Source organism: Bactrocera oleae, chromosome 4 (genome assembly GCF_042242935.1).
Source record: "Bactrocera oleae isolate idBacOlea1 chromosome 4, idBacOlea1, whole genome shotgun sequence".
Taxonomy (NCBI): domain Eukaryota; kingdom Metazoa; phylum Arthropoda; class Insecta; order Diptera; family Tephritidae; genus Bactrocera; species Bactrocera oleae.
The window spans coordinates 12,839,522-12,865,238 of NC_091538.1; the positions used below are offsets into that span (position 1 = coordinate 12,839,522).

The 25,717-nt window shown below is 30.9% G+C and overlaps 1 protein-coding gene across 4 annotated transcripts in view; it reads right to left on the reverse strand.

Moving 5' to 3' along the window:
• sqa (spaghetti-squash activator) overlaps positions 1-25,717 on the reverse strand; it is a 91,554-nt gene that overhangs the window by 42,942 nt on the left and 22,895 nt on the right. The gene's annotated exons all lie outside the window — the stretch shown is intronic.

A 25,717-nucleotide genomic window follows, 5' to 3' on the forward strand; every position in this document is an offset into this window, starting at 1 on the left:
ACATTTTCACATATTTGATAACATATAGAGTTGTATATTTTTAACATAGTTGACAACTCATGCCTACCGCAAGCTATGCTTGCATTGAGCGTTCGTAGATGATTTCTAATTGTCTTATTATATTATCCGTTTGAAATACAGTATTTTTTCAGTTGCTATTTTTTTGTTAAGTGGCTACTCTATTCCAAAATATGTCTAATAATTATATTTCGTAAGAGAGATCTCTATAAAAAATATTTTTTATTATTTTAACAAGTGGCAACTCTATTCCAAGAGAGGAAAAATTTGATGCCTTTTTGAATAATTTCCTAATGTATTTCGCAAACACCATAAAAAAAGAATTTTCGGAAACTTTTTGTAATATTTTATGCTTTTTTCCTAAAACAGTTGGCAATGTTATTCTAAAATTTCTCTTAATTCAAGTTTTTAAAAAAAAATAGTGCATAAGTTTAACATATATAATATGTATTTAGCTCTGTGAATCAATTTTTCAAAGCGGACATTAATGGTATTTCTTTCAGCGGTTCAAAAATGGCGTGCTTTTCACTCCCCGTCCACACGAACAGTCTTTATGTGGCCCCACCCTTTCTTATATCATTACTGTGAAGATTTTTCTAGTATTTCAATAATTGTAGAATGAAATATACAAGTAAAATAACTTCTAAAGTGATACTTATGTCCACTGTAAACAAATTTGTGGCAATATTTCTATTGAGTGTTATACAAATTAATTATTGAGGTTATGTTTTGTGGTCACAAATGTACAAAATAAATCTGCAAAGTGCTGCAAGTCAAACCGGAAATGCTGAATGTGAGAATATTAGAAAAAATGCAAATTTTGTTGTTGTTCGAAATAGTTGCAATGTAATATAATATTCAAACAAAGTGGCAACTTGTGTCAGCAAAAAGTACAAATAAATACAAAACTCTACTAATTGGCTGTTGAATTGCGGCAAAATGCTAGAGTTGTGATTTTTATTTGGATATAGCAGTATGCTTTTTATACGTATGTGTTCTTGGAAATATTTAATTAAACAATTAGTTGCCACACTAGCTTTTTCCTCACTTCAGAAATTTCGAAAAACTCTGTATTAAATAAGTATTTAATTGCAATAACAGTAGTTGTGTTATTTTGTGGTTAAAAGCAAGTTGTTCTCAATTCCATGAAGTTAATTCATTGGGGTTTTCTGCAAATAAATCTTTTTATTAGAAAATATTTTATTACAATTTTTTATAATTTGCATTTGACTTTTATTTCTATCGATAAATTTGGTATTAAAAAAATGTAGGTTAAGTGTATATATATACCAATTTTTGCAAACTGAAAATTATATCTATTGTAATTAAAGAATTAAATACAGAGCTACAAAAAATACTTCTGGATTGATGGAATTTACTTATCAATATAATGTTTATTGAACAATATTTGATGTGTAAAGATTTTTTGATCAATATCGGTTTTATTAATTAACTTTGGGCCTACTGATTAAAATTAAGTTTCTTGCACAATATAAAATTTATTGATCAATATAATTGATTTACTGGGCAAGACCAGTGTTTAGTGACCAATATAAAGTTTACTAATTAATACAAAATTTATAGACCAAAACCAGTTTGAATGATCAGTGTCAGATTCATTGATCAATATTAGATTTATTGATGAATATATCAGGTTTGCTGTTCAATATGGGATTTTTTGATAAGTATCACATTATAGTATTATTGATCAATGTAAATTTAAGTCATGACTTTCTTGTTTATTGATCAATATAAAGTTTATTGAATAGAAGATTTATTGGTCAATATAATTTATTGATCGATATAAGTTTTAAAAAACCAACGAATTTCAGATTTATAATAAGTATAAGCGCAAATAGTATAAGATTTATTGATCAATATCATTGTTCATTATAATTGATCAATACAAGTTTTACTTATCAATTAAGGGTTTTTCGATCAACAAAAGTTTTATTAATAAATTTCAAGTTATATATAAATAACTTATACTGATTTCAGGTATACTGATCAATATTAGTTTTATTCATGAATATTAGTGTTCAGTATTATTGATAAATATACTTTTTTTTTCATAAATAACAACTTTTTATTGATCAATAGCAGGTTAACTCAGTAATATAAGAATAATTGATCAATATCTCTGTTCAGTTGAATAATATAGTAAGTATAATATATTATAATAAATTTCAAATATATTGATCAATATAAGATTTATTTATGAATATCAGTATTTAATATTATTGAGCAATATCACTTTACTCATAAATTTAAAAATTGAAAAATATCAGGTTTACTGATCAATATAAGATATATTGATTAATATCTTTGTTAAAAATGATCAAATTATTGATCAATATACGTTTTACTGATCAACTTCAGATTTATTCTTCAATATCAGGTTTATTGATGAATATAAGATTTATCGATCATTATCACTGTTCAGTATTAGTGAGCAATATAAGTTTTACTGATAAGTATAATATTTTTATTGATCAATATCAGGTTTATTGATGAATATAAGATTTACTGATCAATATTAGTGAACAGTATTATTGAACAAAATAAGTTTTGCTGATAAATTTTTAGTTTATTGATCAGTATAATATTCGCATTCAAAATATTCGGAAAATTCGCATTCAAACAATTTTAATAAAACATATAAGTATTTTTTCTCTCTCGTACCACAGTAAATTATTTTAATCTTAAATTTTCACATCATAACAGTTCCAACATAAAACAATATTCCTCTTCAATCACCACCATTACTTCCTTGGTAAAACAAACTAAATTCATTGAGTAGAACGATTGAGAGCCCTCCATCGGCATTTGACTGCCAAGGCGTTTCAAACTTTCAACAATTTCCGGCCATTCGCGGCGCTCAAGTAATAGTTTTATTGTTGTTTGTGTTGTTTATATTGCGCCTTTCAATTTCGACGCGCTCGCCGCTCACTTAAGTGCTACTTAGCGTGTTTTTGTGAAAGCGCGTCGAATTTTACCAACCCACAACACACACAGCGCTGCCGCCACCTGCCACCGGAAGTGAGGCAATAACAATGAATGGGATACTCGTATATAAGAGGAAAACAAGAATGTTATATATATATGCGTAGGCAACGGCAGTCACCCCAAGCTTGCTCCGCGGGCAGCTATGTTAATAAAATTTTACATGCCGTCCACCCGCCCACTAACGAACTGCTCATTGATTCTTTGCGTTGTGGTCGCTGTGGTGGCGACAATTAAATTTGCATTTTGATGATAGTGTCGTTGCTTGTTGTTTGGTGGGGTGTTGCGGGATGTACGAAGCCGGTATTTATCGTCAATAATCTTTTGTTTTTTGTTTTTCATTAATTTTTCCAGGGGTCAATTGCGTCAATTTAGTGTTCGAGCTTTTATATGTAGTTTCAACACTTACACAGATACATGCTTATAAGTGTATGTGTGTGTTGTTATTTGTTGTTATTGATTTCGCAGTTTTGTGTAGGAACTTAATTACCCTGGTTAACCGCGAATTACATGTGGTCACTTGGTTGTTGTGCATGCGAAAGTATTTCATTTTCATACCCTCATTGTGAGTCATCAGAAATAACACATTTGTTTGGGTTTGTTTTCTCGCTGTTGTTGCTTTCCTGTTGTTAATGCTAAGGTGTTTGAAAATTTGTTTTTAATTTTCGCAATTTCAATTATGATATTTGTAATCATGCTATTTAAATTGACCTAGACTCTTAGCCATGCTCTAATTTTTATTATTTATGATGTCTTACATTTAAAATATGTGCAAGGTTCGCATATATTTTGAATTTTGCTACGCAGTTGTTTTCCTTCCATATTTCAGCTTTTGAGTGCTTTCAATGTAGCCAGGCGTCAGCTGACATTTCAATGGAGAAATATTTAATATTTTAATAGAAAAGAACTAGAAAACCTCAAAATCATATAAAATCTTTTTATAATTGTTTATAAATTCTTTACGTCAATTATATGCAATTAGACAACTGTTATTGTGGCTTACTTGGTGCTGTAGGGTCATTATGTTACATACTGTGTATTACTTGCACATTGTATGTATGGCAACCCCGATTATTTCTTTGTGGAAGTGTAAAAAATTTTAAATTAACAAGTAATGCTTTAAGTATATCTAAAAGTCTTGTAATAATGAATTTTGTGTAGCACTTTACTATTTTAATTTTTTCAAACAGGTGGCAACTCTCCAGAAATATCTCTTGCAAAAATAATTCACCAATCTGTTTAGTTTGATATCATATTTTATTAAATTAAATATCGCATGAATTTATTTTCATGAACATTTAAAGTGGCAACCTTTTATAAAAATAATTTTATGTAAGTCTACTGAAATGTTTGTAATTTAAAAACCATATCGTAATGTTCTTTTGCTTTATTATATTCTTTGTACTAAAATTTTTTAACAGGTGGCAACACTCTTTGAATTAACTTTAGTGCTCCGAAATATTACTAATTTAATAAATAGTTTGTAACATTTCTTTATTTTTTGAATTGTATTGTATGTATTTTTTTTGAAAAGTGGCAACACTCCTAAAAAATATTTTCAGCTACATCCTGCCTTTAGACCATTCAGGTTGATATCCATATTTTTTTATGTCGAATACATTTTTTGTTATTAAAACAGGTGGCAACAATTAGACAACTTACTTGCTACCATCAGTATTATGACAGAGTCAATATTATTACAAATTTAGTGTTTTACGAAATATATAAAAAGAACTAAGCGAATTCTCCCACGAACCCAAAGCGGGTGGTAGTTTCAGAAGTTCACTTGTACGCTAATTAACCAAGGAAGGCACTTTAGCTAGTATTAAGCTTTCATATATGGACCAGTTCAATAAAAAAAAACATACAAGATTCCGCAAAATTCTGAAAATGTTGTGCCATATATGACTTGAACCTCGTTAATTGGACTTCAAGAAATGTCGAATTGTTACTGAAGTTTTTGTTGCTCTTCCACGCATAAATATTACAACAATTTAATTGACAAAATTATCATAAATCATATTTTGCTTGATTGAATTCTCCTTTTATTACATTACAACAACAACAAAGAAGAAATGTAACGGGCAATGAAGTGTAAATAGCAAGCAGACATTGGATAAATATACAAATCAACAATATAGACGTGCTTTAATCAATAAAATGTCCTGCAACAATTTCCCACCTTACTCTCGCTCCTGCGCACATACACACTCACACACGCACTTGAAGAAATTTGCAAATGCGAATGTCCAATTGCAGACGCCCACATGGTATGTCAATAGCTGCGAATGAATTTAGAGCGCTTTACACAGTTGGTAATTCATCAACGGCGGCAAATAAACAAAATGCCAAAATATGTCACCCCGCCACGATTTAAACAACATAAACAACGCAAAATAAACAAAAACATGAAAAACAACAACAACAGCGTAATTTGTTATTCTAAATTGCAATTTGAAAATTCTTCCCCATACATTTTGGGCAACAACATTGAGTTTATGTAAATTTGCGTTGTTGGCCGTCACAAATTTGTTGTTTGTGTCATATGCTAATGCAGTGACACGCCCCCCAAACGGCCACGCCGCACATATTTCCAATTTAGTAGCTTGTAGCTAATGTTATGCCAATATTTGTAGTTGAGTGTATGTGTAATTTTGTTACTCCACTGTCTTCTATGTAAAATAAACAGAATTTTGATTTATTGCCACCGTGGCGTATGAGTGACATTTGACAATAATGGCAATAATGACAGTGCTGATGACAATGTTGATGATTGTGTTGATGACGCTGGTGCTAGGCTGCTGTGTTGATGAATTGTTGTTGTTGTTGTTATTATTGCTATTGTTGCAGTTGTTGTTTTTGTGGTTGCTACTATTGAATAACGATTTTGTTAGTTGTAGAAAAAAAAAAAAAATGTGTTGAACTTCGATCTGTAAGCTCTAAAAGTTCGCTGGCAGTGTTTGATTGTTGTTGTAATGACGAAAATTTAGTTAATTGATTGACAGTTGTGCGAAATTGTTGTTGACCAAAAAGTTTCGTCATAGTAAACATAGCGAATGTTTGTATTTGTAAATAATTTTGTAAACATTTTAACATTAAAAAAGCGATTTTGTGACAGGAGTGCTATGATAAATTGTGTCTGAACTATATATGCCATAATTGAATTTTAGTTATGAACATTTTTTTTTTTAAATCGTAGTAATTGCTGTCAATAGCTGATGTCTGTTATGTTGGTAATATAATAAAGCCTTTGGATATTTCTCCTACTTTAAATATAGCATTTTCGTAACCAAATTAAATTTTGAGGGACTTCATCAAACATTTATGTTTGTAACTATTACCGCTATATAAATGCATTACCAATATTAAACCACACACAATTAAGCTGAAAGAGAAAATGAAAGCAGATATCGCTGCCAGATATGATATGACAGTATTATACATGAGTTTGTATATCTCAGTGTATGCATGTATATTAGGGTGGTTATTTTTACAAAAATATTCCAACAAAAAAACCAGCGAAAAGCTTTCAAAAAGGTATAAAATAAAAAACGTTTAAAATTTGAAAACTTAATACTAATATTAAGTGAGGCCTGTTCCCAAATTTAAATTTTTCAATAAAACTGTTTCATTTAAACAACATGACACAAAAAATAGTTTTCCTCACTTTTGTAGTTTCTCATTTGTGTCTTTTAAAAATGCACTTAAAAAATTATTCTCACAGAAAATTGAAGATTTTTTACTTGAAAAAAAAAGTTGTCTAAAAAGGACACACCCTAACGTACATTATGCAAGCAATTAAATTAACTGCATATAGAATAAAATTCAAATATATTTCTCATTAAAATGACGCAGATAATGAGTGTACTGTGTGCAAGCGGGCATAAGCGCAGCGCAAGAAAAGTGAAAATAATTTGAGTATGAAATTAATTTGCCAACACCTCGATGAGAGCACAACTACAAGTAAAAATAAATATATATGCGCCATATAAAGTAATGACAGTGCATAAACATTTAAGCAAAATCACATACAAACTCACAGACATAGTAAAGATGGTAGCGAAATTTAAATAATATATGCTAGGGTGAGCCAACTAGTTAGCTAGTGAGGAAATTATAAAGTTTTCCTTACAAATTGCGAGAACAAAATCAAGTTCTTACATGAAACACTTATTTTTTTGAAAATATGTTTTCAAGAAATTTGGCACATATTTTTACCCAAGATGTTACAATCGCTGCACAAATTGTAGATTCGTGTGACCGATCAAAATCAAGTTCTTGTGTGGAAAAGTTTTTTATTTGTACCGATATCTTCACGAGATTCGACACGGCTTATTGTCTTAGGCAATGCTACAATCTCTAAATATTTTGTTTGGATCGTATCACTATGGCGTATAGCTGCCATATAAACTGATGCATCAAAATCAAGTTCTTGTATGGAATAAAATTTTTTTTTGACAAATTATCTTTACAAAACTTGGTATAGATTATTCTCCAAGGCAACGCCACAATCTGCGAACATATTGTTTAGATCGAACTACTATAGCGTATAGCTGCCATACAAACTGACCGATCAAAATCGAGATAAAGATCTTTTCATACCCTTTTATGCTATAAGAAAAACACCTATGAAGGACTTCAATCTCTCTTTATTGGTTAATTTGAACGCATAAAAGCAAGAGACTAGTTTTTGGCTCACCCTAATATATACTATATGTATATAGCGCCGCGAGTTGTCAGCGGAGTGGGTTGCATTAGAATATGCTAACTTAGCGTTGTTATAAATTTGAGTGCGCGCACAAAAATGAAAATAAGAAGGTATATAAAATAAAATGCCAGCAGTTAGTTTATGTGCGAAATTTTTTATATTTGCAATTTTTGCATTTTATGCACATTTCCGCCATATTCACATGGCTTTTGGCTGTTTGTGCGCGCAGCTAAAGCTGGCGGCTGAATGCTTCACAACTCTCTTGCGCTTACAAATATTCTACTCTGCTGCCACCTGCTGTTATAAGACCACACAAGCGCATTTGTAATGCTAATTTCATTGCTGCGAGTATTTTTGGAGGGGCGGGCTGGTGAACGGAGAGTAGAGATCATAAAAATTAGGTTATTTTGTGTGCGCGCTCGCTTGCCAGTGCTGTGTGGTGTGGTGGGTTGCTGGCTGCGACTGGTGTTAATGAATATTGCTGGCATCAGGTAGCACAGCATAGCCAACTGTGTGTCACATAATTGGTATGTGTGGCGTAATGAAGTCGTAAAGGCAGCGAAATTCGACATTTTTTCCAACGCTGCGTCCTTCTATCTTCTTTTTAAATTTTTTTTTTTTATAATTTCGCACAATTTTTCTCTTTTTGCCTTTTAATTTTCATTGCCGCCACGCAGCCAACGCTTGTGCTTGCGCTGCTCAGCATTCTATTGCCGGAAATTTCAATTTAATTTGGTTGATATATAATTTGGTTGTCACTTTCGTCGTTGCTGTTCCTCTTTATTGTTATTGCTGTTGCTATTAACTTTTTGTCACTAGCGTTAATGCTATGCAGGCTATGCAGTTCAATTAGCGCTGACAGTGAAAGTATGTAATTTGCATTTGACTAAGTATTTAGTGGTGCGACACTCTCGCTTTGAAGGTTACTCATACGCCGTGGCAAACCTTTTTCTATGTGTATATTTATATACTGCTTTTTTAGTTTGGAGCTTGCAGAGATAGCTGAACGTTAGTTGCTACCTTGCTAACGGTAATTTTTTACTAGTATCAGCAGTATTTTGATTTTTATTCAATTTTATTTTATTTTTATTCAAACTGAAAATTTTAAATGGAGGAGTTTTGATGTTAGTGACCTAGATCTCGGAAAATTTGTTCTAAAATTTAAAAATTGGTTTCTACGGATTTTATTCGAAAAGTCTTTATCGGATATTATTTTACATGCTGAAATGCGGTATAAACTCAGCCTGAAGATCGAAATTCATTATATTGTATTAGGTATGTGGTTCTATGAGAAGTTGTGAACCGCTTTTATCCATGCAATACACCACATTATGTTCAGATAATATGTCCACTTCTTTTTTTTTGTGATATACTTAAAAAGTACGGTTATATTTGTAACAAAACCAACCGAAAATGTTAAAGTCATAACATTTGGTATATGAATGCTAGGGCATACATCAGGAAGAGTCAAAAAACCAGATAGAGCAGAAAATTTACTACAAGACTGTGAGTTTTGCAATTTAAATTGATGTTGTTTCATTGAGTTATAAAATTAAATAGAAAAAGAAAGTTAAGTTTTGAAATAGTCAAACGGTTAAGTTTACGAAAAAGTTGTAAGAGACCATTTTGTGACACATTCAATTTCCTAAAAAGTCTATGAAACAAGTCCTGTTTTCAAGTAGTTGGAAGCGAGATTTGAATTTTTCTATCTGATAATTAGAAAAAGATAGAAAACCGTTAGATGGCGGACCTTGCCGTTACCCACCCTAGTATACAATATAATTTTAATGTTGATCGCTTGCACTAAATTTTGGGTACAAATTTACAGTATGCTCAAGAAAATATATCTACATATTTGCATTATTATATTTAACTTGCCTGATTTATGAGGTACAAAGTTAATCGGATGATCGAATATGATTATTTTGGATATAGGCGGGCTAAGAGTGGAGCTGCACCGAATTTTTGCAATTTTACCAAAAAAAAAACAAATAATAAGTTTGCAATAGAAAATATTTTCACAAAAATTTATAGGGATATCGCACAAATTGACGCATATTTAGGTATAAAGACAGCTGCTGACACGGATATCTGCATATTTCATTCCTGGAGACTTGAAAATGTTTAGACCCATTTCGATTACTTTTTCTTTTATAATAGAGATGAGATTTGTGATATTTTTATTCCGATATCATCACTGCTACTATTAGTATATATTTTAAAATGATATAATATGGTGAAATTTGGAATGTTGGTATATGGGGTATAAGGCACATATTTAAGGTGTGTAAAGAGAATTTAATTAGTATGTTGTGTAACAAATTAATTTTTAATGTGCGGTTAAGTTAAGTTATATCATATGTATTTTTCTTACTAGTTATTGTTGTTTTCTTTTTTGGCAGCAGCAAATATTTGCTAAATAAAGAGATAGCTGTCGAAACATTTTTTCACAAGCTTACTTTTGCTAAAAAAAAAACAATTGTTTTACATACAACTTCGCCTTTCTGTTGAAAAAAATGCAGAATCTCAAAAAGAAGAATTGCCTCCGCATATTTCAAAAATTATTTTGAATTTATTTTTTGCCTAAAATGTTAATGTATTAATCGACTGACTGTAATTATTGGCGCCAAACACATTAGCCGCTAGTTTAAAAATGAAGTAAAAATCATCCATTTGCATTTTTATAATTTTTTTGTTGTACTACAAAAGCGGTATTGATTGGTGTTTGTTGTAATGCAAATAATGCAATTTCGTGTTGGCAGACACAGCAGACGACCTCAAAATTCAATTTGCTGCTGTGTTGAAACTGAAGCAGCCAAACAAAACGCACACATACAAAGAAAGAAAAACAAATACACAGACATATTTATATATTTACAATGATATATAATATACCATGTATAAACATAACTATATATATGGTATGTATATATATTATAGTATATTCTCTATACAACAGCAAAACGTCACACATCTGCAACCACTGCACACACACAAGCGCGCACTCAATTTCACTCACACGCTTGTTAGCGTAAGCCGAATTGTATGCGTTTGTGTTGTTGTCTCCTGCCGTTTCGCTTTCCCTATTTTCATTTACGTAAATTCCACTTGCCGCGGTGAATGCACGCAGCGACCCAATTTTAGTGACGCGGCTGTGGCAAAATGCAACAATTTGTTGCAAGTGCAGCAAAATCATATAAAAAATAAAAGAAGAAAAAAAATTTGCAAATAAACAAATGAAGGCATGGCGTTATGAATATGATCACACATACACACATGCATATATATAAATGCATATATGCCGCAATTATTGTAGTTTACATTTATATTCGTGTGTGTGTGTGTGTCTGCACTGCGAGACACCAAGCGGCGTCAACATTTTAAGCGCGTCGAAAAGCAGACAAGTGGATATGCTCGTTTGCACTATTTTGTCGTTGTTCACACATTTGCACAAATATACATACATATATATGTGTTGTGTATAGTATATTTAAGCATAGATCTATGCTCATACACTGGTGATATACATATATATTTACAATATTTATTTCTGGCATGAAATTGTGTATGAGTGGGTTAATGTGTTCGCACGCGCTCTTCTTCCTCACAGTTGTCGTCGGTGGGTTAGTTGCCTGAATGTTGCCGGTCCCAGTGTTTAAATATTATAAATTAACTAAATTTTTATAATTTATTAGAAAGTTAATTAAAGAGTAATATATATGCTAGTATATAAATTATATCTTTTTTTGCATAAATCATTACAGTGTCTCGAAAGAAATTATGAAAATTTATAAATCAAACAAGAAAAACCATTAACCGTTAACAGGTTGCAGCGAAAGTAATATACCCTTCACAAATACAAAAGATTTCATACAAGAACTTGACTTGACTTTTCGATCGGTGAGTTTATATGACAGCTCTATGCCATAGTGATTCGATCTGAACAATTTCTTCGATATATTGTACAGTATGCTTGGGAAATCATCCAAGCCAAATTTGGTGAAAATATCGCCTCAAATGAAAGAAGTTTTCCATACTAGCACTTGATTCCGATCGTTCAGTTTGTATGGCAGCAATATGCTAAAGTACTCCAATATCGGTTATAAGCAGCTTCTTGGAGAGAGATGAACATGTGCAAAAATTCAGATTGATATCTCAAAAACCGATGTACTACTTAGCGTATATACAATACATATAGAGATGTCCTTGAAATTTGCTTTGAAACGGGCTGTTGAAGACTGGTCTTTCAAGTGCGTAGCATTCTCTGAGTATGTGAGGTATACAATGCTATACTAAGCGTTAATAAAAACACTAGTAACTGCATTGCGTTTTTTATTTGTCTACTATTAGTCTAGTAGTTTTAGGCCAATTGTTTTGATTTATACCAGTTGTTTGGTCGATTTGCTACTTCTCTGTTTGTAATTTTTCCCTTTTGCTTTTTGGTTGAACATATTAATATTTTTACTTATACCAGTTATTATTTATACCAGTTCTTTTCGTTGATTCGCACTTCTCAGCTCGCTATGTTTCGGTGCTTCTATTTTTGTTGCACATTTTACGTATGAAAGTAACAACAAAGTTATGCCGCTGATTAGAATAGCAAAGCTCATATTATTATTTATACCAGTTGTTATTTTGATTCGTCACTCGCAACAGTTTAGTATAATTAGCACTGTTACTGATTGTTGTTACTTATAATTTCTCATAGACAATTATAACTCAATTGTCTCGTCTATGAACTATTTGTTTATGCGGCCAGCAGCTGAATTTCGGTTAAATACTTGTCTAGCTTTAACGCAACCAAATGGTCTAAATAATATTAGGTTCTTCAAGTCCCTTAAACTATTAGTTTATGTAGCTTAAAGTTTCTTTTAGATAACACTGAAATAGTGATTTATGTTCAAGGTGCAATGTTCATGTACAAATTCAAACCTAAAGACAAAATACTTTTCTTTTTTGGCCACCCTTAGGGATGCTTTTAGTGGTGGGGAGGCTTTGAGTTATTATATAACCAGCAGTCAAGTTATTTTCCCGCACATTCCGTGAAGTCATGGGTTCTACTTCAGTTTAATATTTATACTTTTATAGTACCACCCTAATGTCTATAAATTTAAGTTCTTCAAGTATATTAAAAGCGAAATCACTTAAATTTATATAAAAATTGTCTATTCAAGTTGAAATCATGCGTGGTAAGTCTTTATGAACCGACTATATATTCCGAAGTTATGACGGCATATCACATGATGTGATTAGAGTGGCCAGATTATTTTGTTTTGTTTTTGTTTTGCAAAATTACTTGAATTTGGATGATAAAATTACCAAAAACTAAATTGTAAATTGTGATACAAGGAAATGAGCAAAAACTGACTATTAGACAAATTTTACTTGCAACACACAAATTTCTATTTATACACTAATGCATAAACATATCCACATACATATGTTTTACTAATAAGTATATATAAGACATACTTTTTGTTGTTGTAACTTAAGCGAAACATCTACGCATATTTATTATGGCTTTATTAAAATTACAAAAGCAACAAAGATAATATGCAAAACTAAAACAAAAACAACAACAACAATAATAAAAGCAATAATAATTGAACTCCCACACGTGTTTACACAAATAATTTTACTCATCCATTTTAATGCTGAATTTGCGTAAATAAAATGCGTATAAAGGCAAATGGAAAACTTTATGGAGATTTTATATATAATATATAGTGGTACAAATACAGCTAAATGTAGTAACGGAAAGTGTGTGGCATGTGAGCAAAAATCATAATACCAACTTAAGCATTTCTATATCTGTATGTATTCTTATTTGTTTATACATTTATAAATTACGCGTAGATCTTTATAAATGCACAACAATAAGTTGCACTAGCAACAACAACAACAAAGTGTTTTCGTGTTTGCTGCCAACTAAGTTATGAGCGTGTGACAGCCTCACCGCTTAATTAAATTAATGAGCAGCAGTAGTGGCGCGTTTAGTTAAGCCATTGCTGCTAGGTAGTTTGCTAGCTGCGTTGGTTTGGCGTACGTGGCGTATGATGAACGTAACTACTTGCAATGTGGTCGCTTTTGCGTTTTTGGCAACTGGTTGTGGCGTGACTTGCTGGCAGTAGAGGACAACAACAAGTGCAGTAGTACTATTAACAAAAACAACAAGAAAAAATTACAACAAAAAGAACGAAAACAACAACAGCACCAAAAGTAGTAATAAGAACAAGGCGAAAATAAGGAGCAAAAATAATAAAAACAACTAACATTAAAATAAAAATAATAATAATTATAATAATATTAAAAATAATAATAATAATAGTAATATTATAAAAAAATACAATTAATAATAATATTAAAAATAATAACAATAATAATTGTTATAATAATAATTACAATGACAAAAAATAATAATAATAACCCCAAAAAAAAAACAACAAAATACGTTGTACCCGGTGTGGCGAGCTCTTAATTCAAAAAATTTTGGATTAAAAGATGTATTTACAATATCAATTCTTAATCCCAAGCACTTTGAATAAAATTCTAAAAGTTTTTTGAATTTTTAAGGTTTTCTGTAAAAATTAAATTTTTAATTTAACAAATAAGATTTTCCATTTTAAATTTAAATTAAAATTTTAAAACTAAATTTTGAAATTTTAATAGAAGTGAAAAATTATTTAAAAATTAAAAATGAAAAATTTAGCTAAATAAATCGCAAAATTTAATTCTTTATTCCAACTTGCATAATAATTCCGAAAATATTTTTGAATTGAAAAATTTCAGTAAAAAATAAAAAATATTAAATTTTCAAATCAAAAATAATGGAATAAGGAGATATATATATATTAATTATTTTTTAATTGCAACAACAACAAGACCTTAATTTTTAAGCATATCAACTGTTTTTAGAGCACACATACATACATATATAACAATAACAACTATTATTTCTTGCTTTAGTTAACTGTTAGCGTACCGTTAACCCGCTATTTGTTTAACATCTGTTAAATTTTTAATATTTGGCCGATACTACTTATGCGGACGTTACATAATTGGTTGACAGCTGTGCATAGTAAACGTAAAAGTCCTGTGCGTAACGATTTTTTTTTGAATTTCTGCTGTCATTACAACATATTGCTTTCAATATTTTGCAATTTTGCTTACAAAGTTTAATGCATGCACACATAACTAGTCTTCACAGCAAAATATTTAAATTATAAAAACACTATGTAATACATATGCACACATGCTTATATATGTAGCTCCATCCTTTGCCGCTCATATTTCTTTTTGTCAGCAGTTTTCTGCATACAAAATATTTTCCCGCATATCAGTGAACTGAATTGCAAGTTTCAAAAGAATTTGTATACACTACCTGTGCTTGACAAATACACACACACTTACATAAACTTACTAACGGTAAAAGGTAGTTAAAACACGTGCACGGCTTTTTGTGTCAGACGCACACGTTTGTTGCTGCCTGCGAAGCCTGCTTGACTGCTAGTTCGCCTTTATCCATCTTTAGCCGCCTTTTAAAGCTTTTCGAAAAGCTCTCAAGCTTACCTCTAATCAGCACTCTCATTTTCTATAGCGGCATTTGACATAACTATACTTCAGTTTTTCCTTTCAACACAGCACACAGTTGTTGTGATAAATCTTTAAATTTAGTTGACTTTATTTTCCTTCAGCTCCATCTATGCAATTATATGTGGTATTCATTAATAGTGCTTTTCTGACAGGTTTTTGTGCTTGTCCCGGTTACGATAACCGAGTTTTATTTAATAAAAGTACTTTAGGGAAATTTTAGTAAGTAGTTTTAGTGCTAGAGGGACGGTGAAGAGAAAAGAAAGTGGTGGCATCGCAATCAGTTGCCATCATCTGTCGTGGTTATGTGGGTTTCGAAAGGTACTTTAATGGGTTAGCTTCTTTTTTCAGCTACGATATATGTTGAAGACAAATATATTAAAACTTTTCCGATTATTTTGTAAGTTTTAATTTTTAGGTTCTTAAATAGGTTTTATATTTCCAAAGTGAGAAAGATGGAAAGAAAGCGTCAACAAATGTAATCTCTTTTAAGCAATGCGCCAAAATGTAGGCAACGTTCAAGTTTTGGGTAAATATGCGTCACTTATTCATATACCTAATGAAATATATACAAAAAAGTTGGAGAAATCAGAGTCTAGAGGGTCGTATTTTAAACGTTTTTTGATCATTTATAAAAAAAAGGCAATTGATATCTCTAAAAAATAGTTTCGTCTCGTTGTAACGACACTAAAACGGCTATAACTTTCAAAATAATTTGAATTTAAAAAAATCTGTTTACGAATATATTTTTGAATATCTACATAAAGTATCAAAATGCGTGTCCGATTTTTTCAAATTTTTATAACATTTCTATACCCAAGATATTGTGTGCTTACAACTACGCGTTAAAGTGAGATCTCCTTGGAAATGCCGAGAACTTAACATTTCAGTATTCCAACCGATATTACCACATCTGAAATTTTCAAACAGCAAATATTATGTTCTTATCCAAAAATACAACAACCTCCATTTATTAGCAATGTTATTATATAAGCATTTTCGTGAAGCTATTCCAGGTGCTGGCAACTCTGCTCTAAAATATTTAACCTACCTAAAAATAGTTTTGTTTATAAGTCACCTCAATACACAGCACTTTAGTTGAGTAACATTTATTAAATACGAGTTGTCAATACTAATTAAATTACCTACATATATATTATTATATAATTAGCTGGCAACTTTACGAAAAATAGTTTTTGAGTCTAAGCTACCTTTTAGTGGAATAACTATTTTGTAAATAAGCGCAGTTAATTAAAATTAAATCTCTAACAGGTGGCAACACTATATAAAAAAAAATATTTTGGATTGTAAGCTATCTCAAAACCCTTTTAGTAAAATAACCTTTCACTAGTTGTTTATACAAATTATATTGCCTTTATATTTTAATTAGGTGGCAACGCTACTAAACATATTTTTACCTTAAGCTACCTCAAATTTAGTTGATTAACTATTTAGTAAATGAACATATTTATTTGCAATAATATTACATTTAAATATTTAACAGGTGGCAACACTATTAAAAATATGTTGTAAGAGTTACTAAACCCATTTAACTTGATTGGAATGAAAAAAATGTTTTTTTGTATAATTTTTTTTTTAAACAGTTGGCAACCTTTCAAGTGATTTTGTTTCTATTTTTATGATTACTGCATTGGCAAGACATTGATGTAAATTCAACTTTCACTATGCTGGCTGTATATAACAGCTAACGTGACGCGATTTTGCTTGTCACTTATTTTCGTTGCAGGCAAACTATGGTCCTGCTGTGCTCTAAGAGGTGTTGCTTCAAAATCTGCGATTAATAAAATTAAAATTAAAGTTTAGGAAAAAAGATATTTTATGAAAAGAGTAACCCATATATACAGAATTAATTAGAGAAGAAATCAAGAGAGATTTATTGGTTATAAATTAAACACGGTATTTAGGGTAAATTAAAAATAATATCTATGTTGAGAAAATTTCGATTAGCGAACAGAGAGCATAAACAACAGATATATATTTATGTATATATATATTCTGAAAAATTAAAAATATACAAAACAAATTCGATTTTGTAAGAAAAAGAAAGAGAAATAAATTTGAAATGTGTCTTCTTCACATTCACCTTGAACGCGAAAAAAATCCGAAGGCAGGGCAATGTTAAAGACATCACGAAAAAGTCAAACAATAAAAATTAAATAAGAAAATAAGAAATTTATCAGTAATGACAAAAACAACTTGTAGAGAGAGCCAACCGTTAGGCGGAAGAGAGGTGAGTGGCAAATGTTGCGAAAAACACATTGACGCCAAGCTGGCGGCGGTCAATGGCGGCATGGCGATAATCATTAAAAAAATATATAAAAACAAAGAGCGACAATGGAAACCGATAAAACAAAAAAAAAAAATAAGTATATATATATATATATATATAGATGTATACATAAGTAAATAAATAAAAGAAATATTTCAGTGGCGACATAAATAGCGCGAAGCAACAGTTGGCGGTCGCAGCAGCCACCTTCACTAACTATACGAGGTGACATTGAGTGCAAAAGAGAGAAGTTGGCAAAGAGTGAGTGCGAAAGCAGATTGAGAGATAAGCAAAAAGGGACAGGAAGAAGTGACACATAGCGGCAAGCAGGCAAGTATATGCAAAATACATATATACGAGCATATGTAAAAAGTAAGCGGCAGCTGCCAGGGCGTATGAGTTATTATTTTTCTGCGCTATTTTACAAATACACTTGAGGAGAGTTAGTATTGAGCATTTGAATAAGAAAGCATATATTTATATTGATATGTAGCGAATTCTTGTCAATTCATCAAATTCTTCAATTGTTGTTTATAAATAATTTTATACAAAAATTTAATTGAAACCAAAAAAATAAAATAAAATAAATAAATTAATGCCTTTAGCAAGACATGTGAACGCTTGCAAGTGCTTTTGTTTGCGTACAAAAACAAAAATCATGTATATGGAATTGCGCTACAAAAAGTGTACAATAAATTACAACAACAATTATGCGTAAGAAAATGATTAAGTAGTGGCCCCCATTGGCGCTTGTATGGAATTTCGGGGTCAAACGCGCCAAGCGCTTACAAAAGCCATTTAGAATCGAAAGTTTGGTTAAAAATAAGAAGAAAACAAAAAAAAAAAAATCAATGTAAAAAATAAATTATAAAATAAAAAATATATTTAAATATTTATGTAGCCCAATGTTACAACAAGCAGATAATTGTTGTTGTTTAAGGAAAGCTATTACACATAGATAAATAAAAAAATTTATATGCTGAGCAAAAACAAAATTATGATTACAAAAAATGTTATTTGAATAAAAAATATTTATAAAAATTTTAACATTAAGAGGTTGAATTAGTTAAAAGAAATAATAATAAATTAATTAAAACTATAAAGCGCGTCGCACGTTCGGTGAATGGGCATAAAACAAGATGGGCACCGATCCTGATTTTCACACGAAAATTTTATTCCACGAAGAAGCTCACTTTTAGTTGAACAATTTTAATTGATAAAGCTCTTATATTTTCAATTTAAACTAGGAATAAAAGTAATGAATTAGAGTTAAAAGTTAGAGGTAAAAGTAGTTATCAGAAAAAATCGATCAGTTTGTATGGCAGCTATAGGTTATAGTTGTCCGATATTAGCAGTTCCGACAAAAAGTAACTTTCTTATCTTAAAAATTAGGAGACTAGTTAATGGCTGAGTCGTCTCTGCTCGTCACGCTGATCATTTATATATATATATGTATATATTTTATATGAATTTCGGCCGGCAAACTTAATATAATATATAAAAAATATAATTTTCAATAATTTTAGAATTTAAAAAATACTTTCAATAAGTTTAGAATTTTTTAATTTTGCTACCTACAGCGAGCTGACGTTTCGAAAACAAAAAGTTGGTATTTTAAAATTTTTTCGTTCTTATATACATATGTACATATCTGCGTAATGCAAATACTATATTTTAATAACTATTCAAGTAAAAAACATTCCAATTCCAAATCAAATAAATTTTCTATCATTTCACATCAGCATCTCACACGTTGATTCAAATTTCGAGTCGTGCCATACGCAAATTTCCTCTTTTCATAATTCATTTCAATTAACTACAATTTTAGTTTTCCATTTTTGTTCGAAATTTCCGGCGTCTATAAATTAAACAAAGTGTCGGTTAGTGAATGAATTAACTGTAAATGTCGAGCGAGCTGGCGGGTGAAATGACAATTTTCTCTGACGTATGTACACACACACACACTTACACACGCAAAGTAAGCATGCTTTATTTGCATGTAGAAAATCAAAAATTTTCAGAATTTTGCAATTTTCTCATTTCATTAACATGTTGCAATGAATTTTAATGTAAACACTGTATTGAAACGCTGCAAGTGGGAAGTGAAATGCTTGGCACGTGGCATTTAAGAATTTTATTTGAAATTTTTTGATGTGCTTGTTAAACTTTTTGAACTGATAGGTGCAGCGGGCGGGTGTGAGTGGCCGCGTTGCTTAAGTTCTATAGCTGACCTCTGGTGGATTTCAATTTCTTTGTAGTTATTATTTCATGAAATCGTTTTGTGCTCAAAAATTAAGAAGATTTTTGAATTTTGAATTACACTTGCCCCCCAAAGCTTGTTTGAGCTTTTATAGCACTCGAGCTAAGTAAATGATTTTTAGTACTTGTAGTATTTACACTTGGTAATATTTGCTCCTACAAACATAATATGATTTTCGAGAATTCTATGCAATCAGATTTTTACTATAATTCAGAGCAAGCAATATATGGAATCTTATATACTAGATTAGATGCAAACTTGTCGCTCAGTTTTTGAGATATCGACCAGAAATTTTGCATACGTCCTTTCCCCCACAAGAAGCTGCTTATATTTCGGAACCGCCGACCATCGGATTACTATAGCACATAGCTGCCATATAAACTGAACGATCGCAATCAAGCGCTGGTATGGAAATCTTATTTATTTGACGAGCTATCTTCAAGAAATTTGGCATGGCTTATTACCCAAAGCAGTAATGTAATCTCCAAAGAAATTGTTCAGATCGGACAACTATAACATATAGCTTACATACCAACTGTCCGATTGAACTAAAGTCCTTGTATGGAATACTTTTTTAGTTGACAAGGTATCTTCACGAAATATGGCATAGATTATTAATATTGTAACTGCTTCGCTATAAACTCCGAAAAAATAGTTCCATCGGACCACTAGGATATATCAATATTTGATAATAATCACGGTAACTGTATTGGAGTTCAAATGCTTGACTTTGGCATCCATTCTTAATACACATAATTTAGCATAAAATGAACCCATATCAGTTCATTACCTACACCGATAATTAATATGGTTATGAGATCATTTTGAGTTTTTCAACATCAAACTTACCGTTAATAGGGTTTTTGAAGGACATTTTGAGCTTTAGATTGAAGAAAAAGCACTAGCAGTAGTATGTATTACATGGTAAATATTTTAAGCCGTTACAATGGACACTAAACATTCTTGATTTATTTATGGCTTCCTGTTCATTTATAGCAATCTTGCCAATTTATCAAAAAAATTAGTCAATAAATTGAAAAAATCCATTGAATATTATGTTTCAACTAAGTACAATAATAGCCAGCCATTCCATATTTTCGAATAAAACTATTGTTGCTTCAACACTAAATCATCGCATTTTTGCCATAAAGAGTAACAATGTGGCATTGCTTCTTGGCTTTTGTGCGTCTTCTTTGTTTGCGAAACTTTATTATTCACCGTTATTAGCAGAAAATGGCCATTAAGCGCAGAAATTACAAAATCACAAAGCAGGCTTGGCATACAGCAGCTTCACAAAAGCTCTGAAAGTACCTTTGCTAAGTCAGGCTAGTGAGCGCAATAACTGCCGCAAATAACTGTTAATGTTTTCGCGTGAAAAGAAACTTGTAATGCAATGTTTTGAATGCAAAGTCACGTGCGTCACACCCCCGTACCGTCACTTTGTCAAGGCTAAACAAGACAACTCAAAGCGCAAAGGGTTTACGTAAAAGTTTCTCTGTATGTGTATACTTTGTAAGTGTGTAAACAATAACAATGTAAACAACAATATCGCAACCTCCAACAATAATTTCAGCAAAAAAGAAAAACGTTGAAAGTGTTTGCGACAAATTTTCTTACAAAACACCTTTGATCCCATTAACACTTAATTTAGTTGGCGCCGCAGGCCATACAACAATGAACTTATGCTATTATATGCTTGCTACAAAGGCTTGACGTGGAAATTGTATATGTGTGGACCAAAATTGTTGCCATGAGTTGACGGTGGTTTGGCTGGCGTTGAAATTGAAGCCAAAAATAAATGGACATAATTTCGTTCAACTGACTTTTGACTAAGTAGAATCGGTGCTTTCGTAAAAGGCTTCGTCTTTGCCCCTTTTTTATGTCTTCCTTTAGATAAACATGCCAAGGTCACATTTCAAACATTTCCAGAAATGTATAAAATTTATAAGATTTATGTCTTTAAAATACAGAAATTTTTTTTATTATATATTATTAATATATCATTTGTTAAAAGTCGAAAAAAAGTTGTAGTTATAAGAAACATATTATGATTTATTTAACTGTTAGGCCTTTTTTTGATTAATCTGCCTAATTCGGAATTACTCCGAAAATTCGGAGTTTCTCCGAAAAATTCGAGTGTGCCGCATAACGCCTATATAACATAAACCAAACAAATAATATTTAATTTATAAATCTTATAAAATTATATAGTATATTATTAATATATAATTTTTTATCAAAGCTCGTACAAAACTAGGAATAAATAGTTAAAAAAAAATATTATGTTTTTTTGAAGTTTTAAGCCTTTTTTAATTTATATGAATAATTCGGAGTTACTCCGAAAAATTCGGAGTTACTCGCAAAAGTGCTAAGGTACTCAAAAAAGAAAAAAAAAATTTCGGCTGTTGGAATAATACCGGCTTGATTATACTAAATAGGTATTTGAGTGTTGATCTCACTCTCTACAGTCGACTAGGCTACAAAAATATATACATTTTATACAGGTCTAAAATTTTATACAGACATTTATCTGTGGCTTTTTATTTTAGTTTAGAATTTTTTCTTTGATTTCTTTAGCAAATCGTGGATAGACGATTGATTTGACATTAGCCGTGATATGTTTTGCAGCAACACTTCTTTGCATATATACTCGTACAAAAAGGGTAATTTAGAATGTTTAGGAGTTGTTTTACACAGAACTTCTTGTCGAGTTGTTGCACCAAAGCCTAAATTCTCTATACAGTCCTCGCACAGTAGTTTACCAAACTTAGCTGAACTTAAAATCAAACATGTGATTTATTTTGATGACGGATTTGACAACGATTTTGACAGTTATCCCTTCAAAAATTCGACATGTTCTCGTATATCGAATACGGTATATTCAAACGGTTTGAGCAGTCCTCGCAGGAAACGAAGTCAACCTCTCAACAATAATAATCCGAAGTAATATTCCACAAAGCTGTTAATTTGTCAGAGCGGCCGATATCGGACCACTATAGCATATAGCTGCCATACAAACTGAACGATCGGAATCAAGTGCTTGTATAGAAAACTTTTTCATTTGACAAGATATCTTCATGAAACTTCGTATTTGTTTAAGGCAACGTTGCCATCTCCGAAGAGATTGTTCAGATCGAGTCACTATAGCATATAGCTGTCATACAACATGAACGATCAACGTTATTTTGTATTTGTGAAGAGTATTATGGCTTTATTTGCCAGTATTTGGACAACTTCTATTTATTTAAATTCAAAGTTACTAACTTACAAACTCGTTTTAGTTAAACTAACAGAAAATTTCCCATTCAAATGAAATTAGGGTCAAACCAAGTAAAACAACAAACGCACACTGTTTTTGGTCGAAATTGAAGTGAAAATATTTTTGTTACTGGCAATTAATTTTCGTATTTACAAGCATCCCATATTAGGCACTCCCACTCATTAATTTCGGAAGCGCACACCTCTCGCCTCCAGGACATTTGGCGCTTATCCCACATCGTTTATTTCCGTTGCAGACTTTAACTCTTTATGCGCGCACAAGTTGTGAAACTTTCTGCCTAAGTTGTCTGACACAGTTTTCAAAGTTTCGTATTTGCATAAACCATTCACAAATAAGACGTAACAATAACAAAACAACAAAAGCAAGAAAAAAAAAACTCAAAACAAATCTGAAATGAGAAGTATTATAAGTTTTCATTTCCGTTTACAAATTTTAGCTTGCTTGCTTAGCTTGAGCTGAAGCTTGAGCGCTTAAAGTGGGACGTTTTGTGGAATGTTCAGATTTGCGCCAATTCGCAGCAAAGTCAAAAGAAGAGACGCGTCAGTGCAGTTGCTTGCAAAGCCGCCTTCAATTTTAGGTTTTTTACTTCACACTTTTTATTCGTGTTTTGTGTTTTTTTTGTTCTATTCGTTCACACTTCACTTTCGGCTTTTGTTGCCTTGGCCTTGCAGCTGTTTGCAGTTCAAATTGGGTATGTGCCATTTTTTTTTCCCTTTTCTTAATTTTATTTTGTACTGCTTTTTTGTTTGCATCGGAAATGCTTAGAATTTATTAGCACAATCATTTCTTGCATCATATTTGTTTGTTTTCCATTTATTTCTTTTTAGCGCCGCGTTTATCTGTCCTTTACGCAAGGACAAAGTGCGAGTTTTGCAAATATAATATTTTGCCTTTCTTATTTCTACTATACTCGTACTTTATCTTTATTCGTTTCACTGCGCTGTCTTATCTTAATTTGTAAATTGGCTTTAGCTAAATACTTTATTAAAATTTATGTCTTTCCGACGTTGACTAGCGTGCACCGCTCTTTTTTCTAATGTATTTTTTATGAGTTTTCAATGCGATGACATTTTCCGCCATAAATTGAAATTTAAAAGTGGAATTTATATACATTTTTGTATATTTTTATTTTGGCTAGAATGGTTCTTATGTAGTTAATTTAGTATTTAAGTGCTGTAATGATATTCGTCAAAATCGACTAAACAAAATTATTCGATAGCGACAGTGATGAAATGAAATTAGTGTTTACGTGCACAATTTGGAGGCATTTTTATTTAAAGTGATAAGACAACAAAATTAATATTTTCTTGTAAAATCGGGGCAATTCTTGGTTAAATAGTTATAAAAAAAATTAATTTTACTTTAATTAAGGTTTTAGGTCTATTTCTGCTTACTTCGAATTTTCGGAGTTACTCCGAAATTTTAAAATCTTACTGTGAGCTTACTATGTTTTTGAAAATAGGCTAAAAATGGGGCAATTTTATTTAAAGTGTTAGGTCAACAAAATTAATATTTTCATATAAAATCGGGGCAATTCTTGGTTAAATAGTTATAAAAAAAATTATTATTACTTTAATTAAGGTTTTAGGTCTATTTCTGCTTACTTCGAATTTTCGGAGTTACTCCGAAATTTTAAAATCTTACTGTGAGCTTACTGTGTTCTTGAGAATAGGCTAAAAACTCACTATGTTATAAAGATTGTAATAAAATGAAATGATTACTTTAACAAAAAGTTTTACGGAATTTTTATTTAAAGTCTTAGGTCAACAAAATAAACATTTTCATGTTAAATCGGAGCAAATTATAATAGTTAGATAAGTGTAAGATAAATATAATGACAATATTGCGACTTTATTCAAAGTTTTAAATCTATAGATGATTACTCCGAATTTTCGGAGTTATTCCGAATTTGATCCGAAAATATCAAATATCATCTTAGCTTCGTTGTAGCGTAAATAGAACTTTAACATTTTATAATATACACTCACTTGTAATACCGCCGAGCTTTATTTTCGATTGATAACCGGGAAAAATGTTTAAACGGTTATGGACATATGGTATTTACATTTATAAATGTGCATATGTATACTTGTATGTAACATTATATACTGCAGAAGCACACATTTTACACGCTTGCTTGATTTCGAAAAATTCGGAGCCACATCGGAATTATAATATATACTGCTACTTGGTAAAACATGATTTCCGTTAGTTCAGAATGATTTCATATTTCTAAATATATCACCAAAGTAATGTTTAAAAATGTGGAGTATTACTTAGTTTAAAATGGCATGAATATTGTATGTTAAATTTCAAAGACTCCGAAAATTCGGAGTTGCTCTAAAATTAGTATATTTATCTTTTATTATTATTTCATCAGGTAGAAACTATTTTTAAAATATTTTCTTATATTACGATAACTCCGAAAATTCGAGGTTATTCCGAAATTAGTGAGGCTATATTTTTTGCTTGTATGTTTAAATAACAACAAGTTTTTCTTATATTACGAAGAGTCCGAAAATTCGGAGTTACTACGAAACTAATACAACTCTTTTTTATGAATGTATG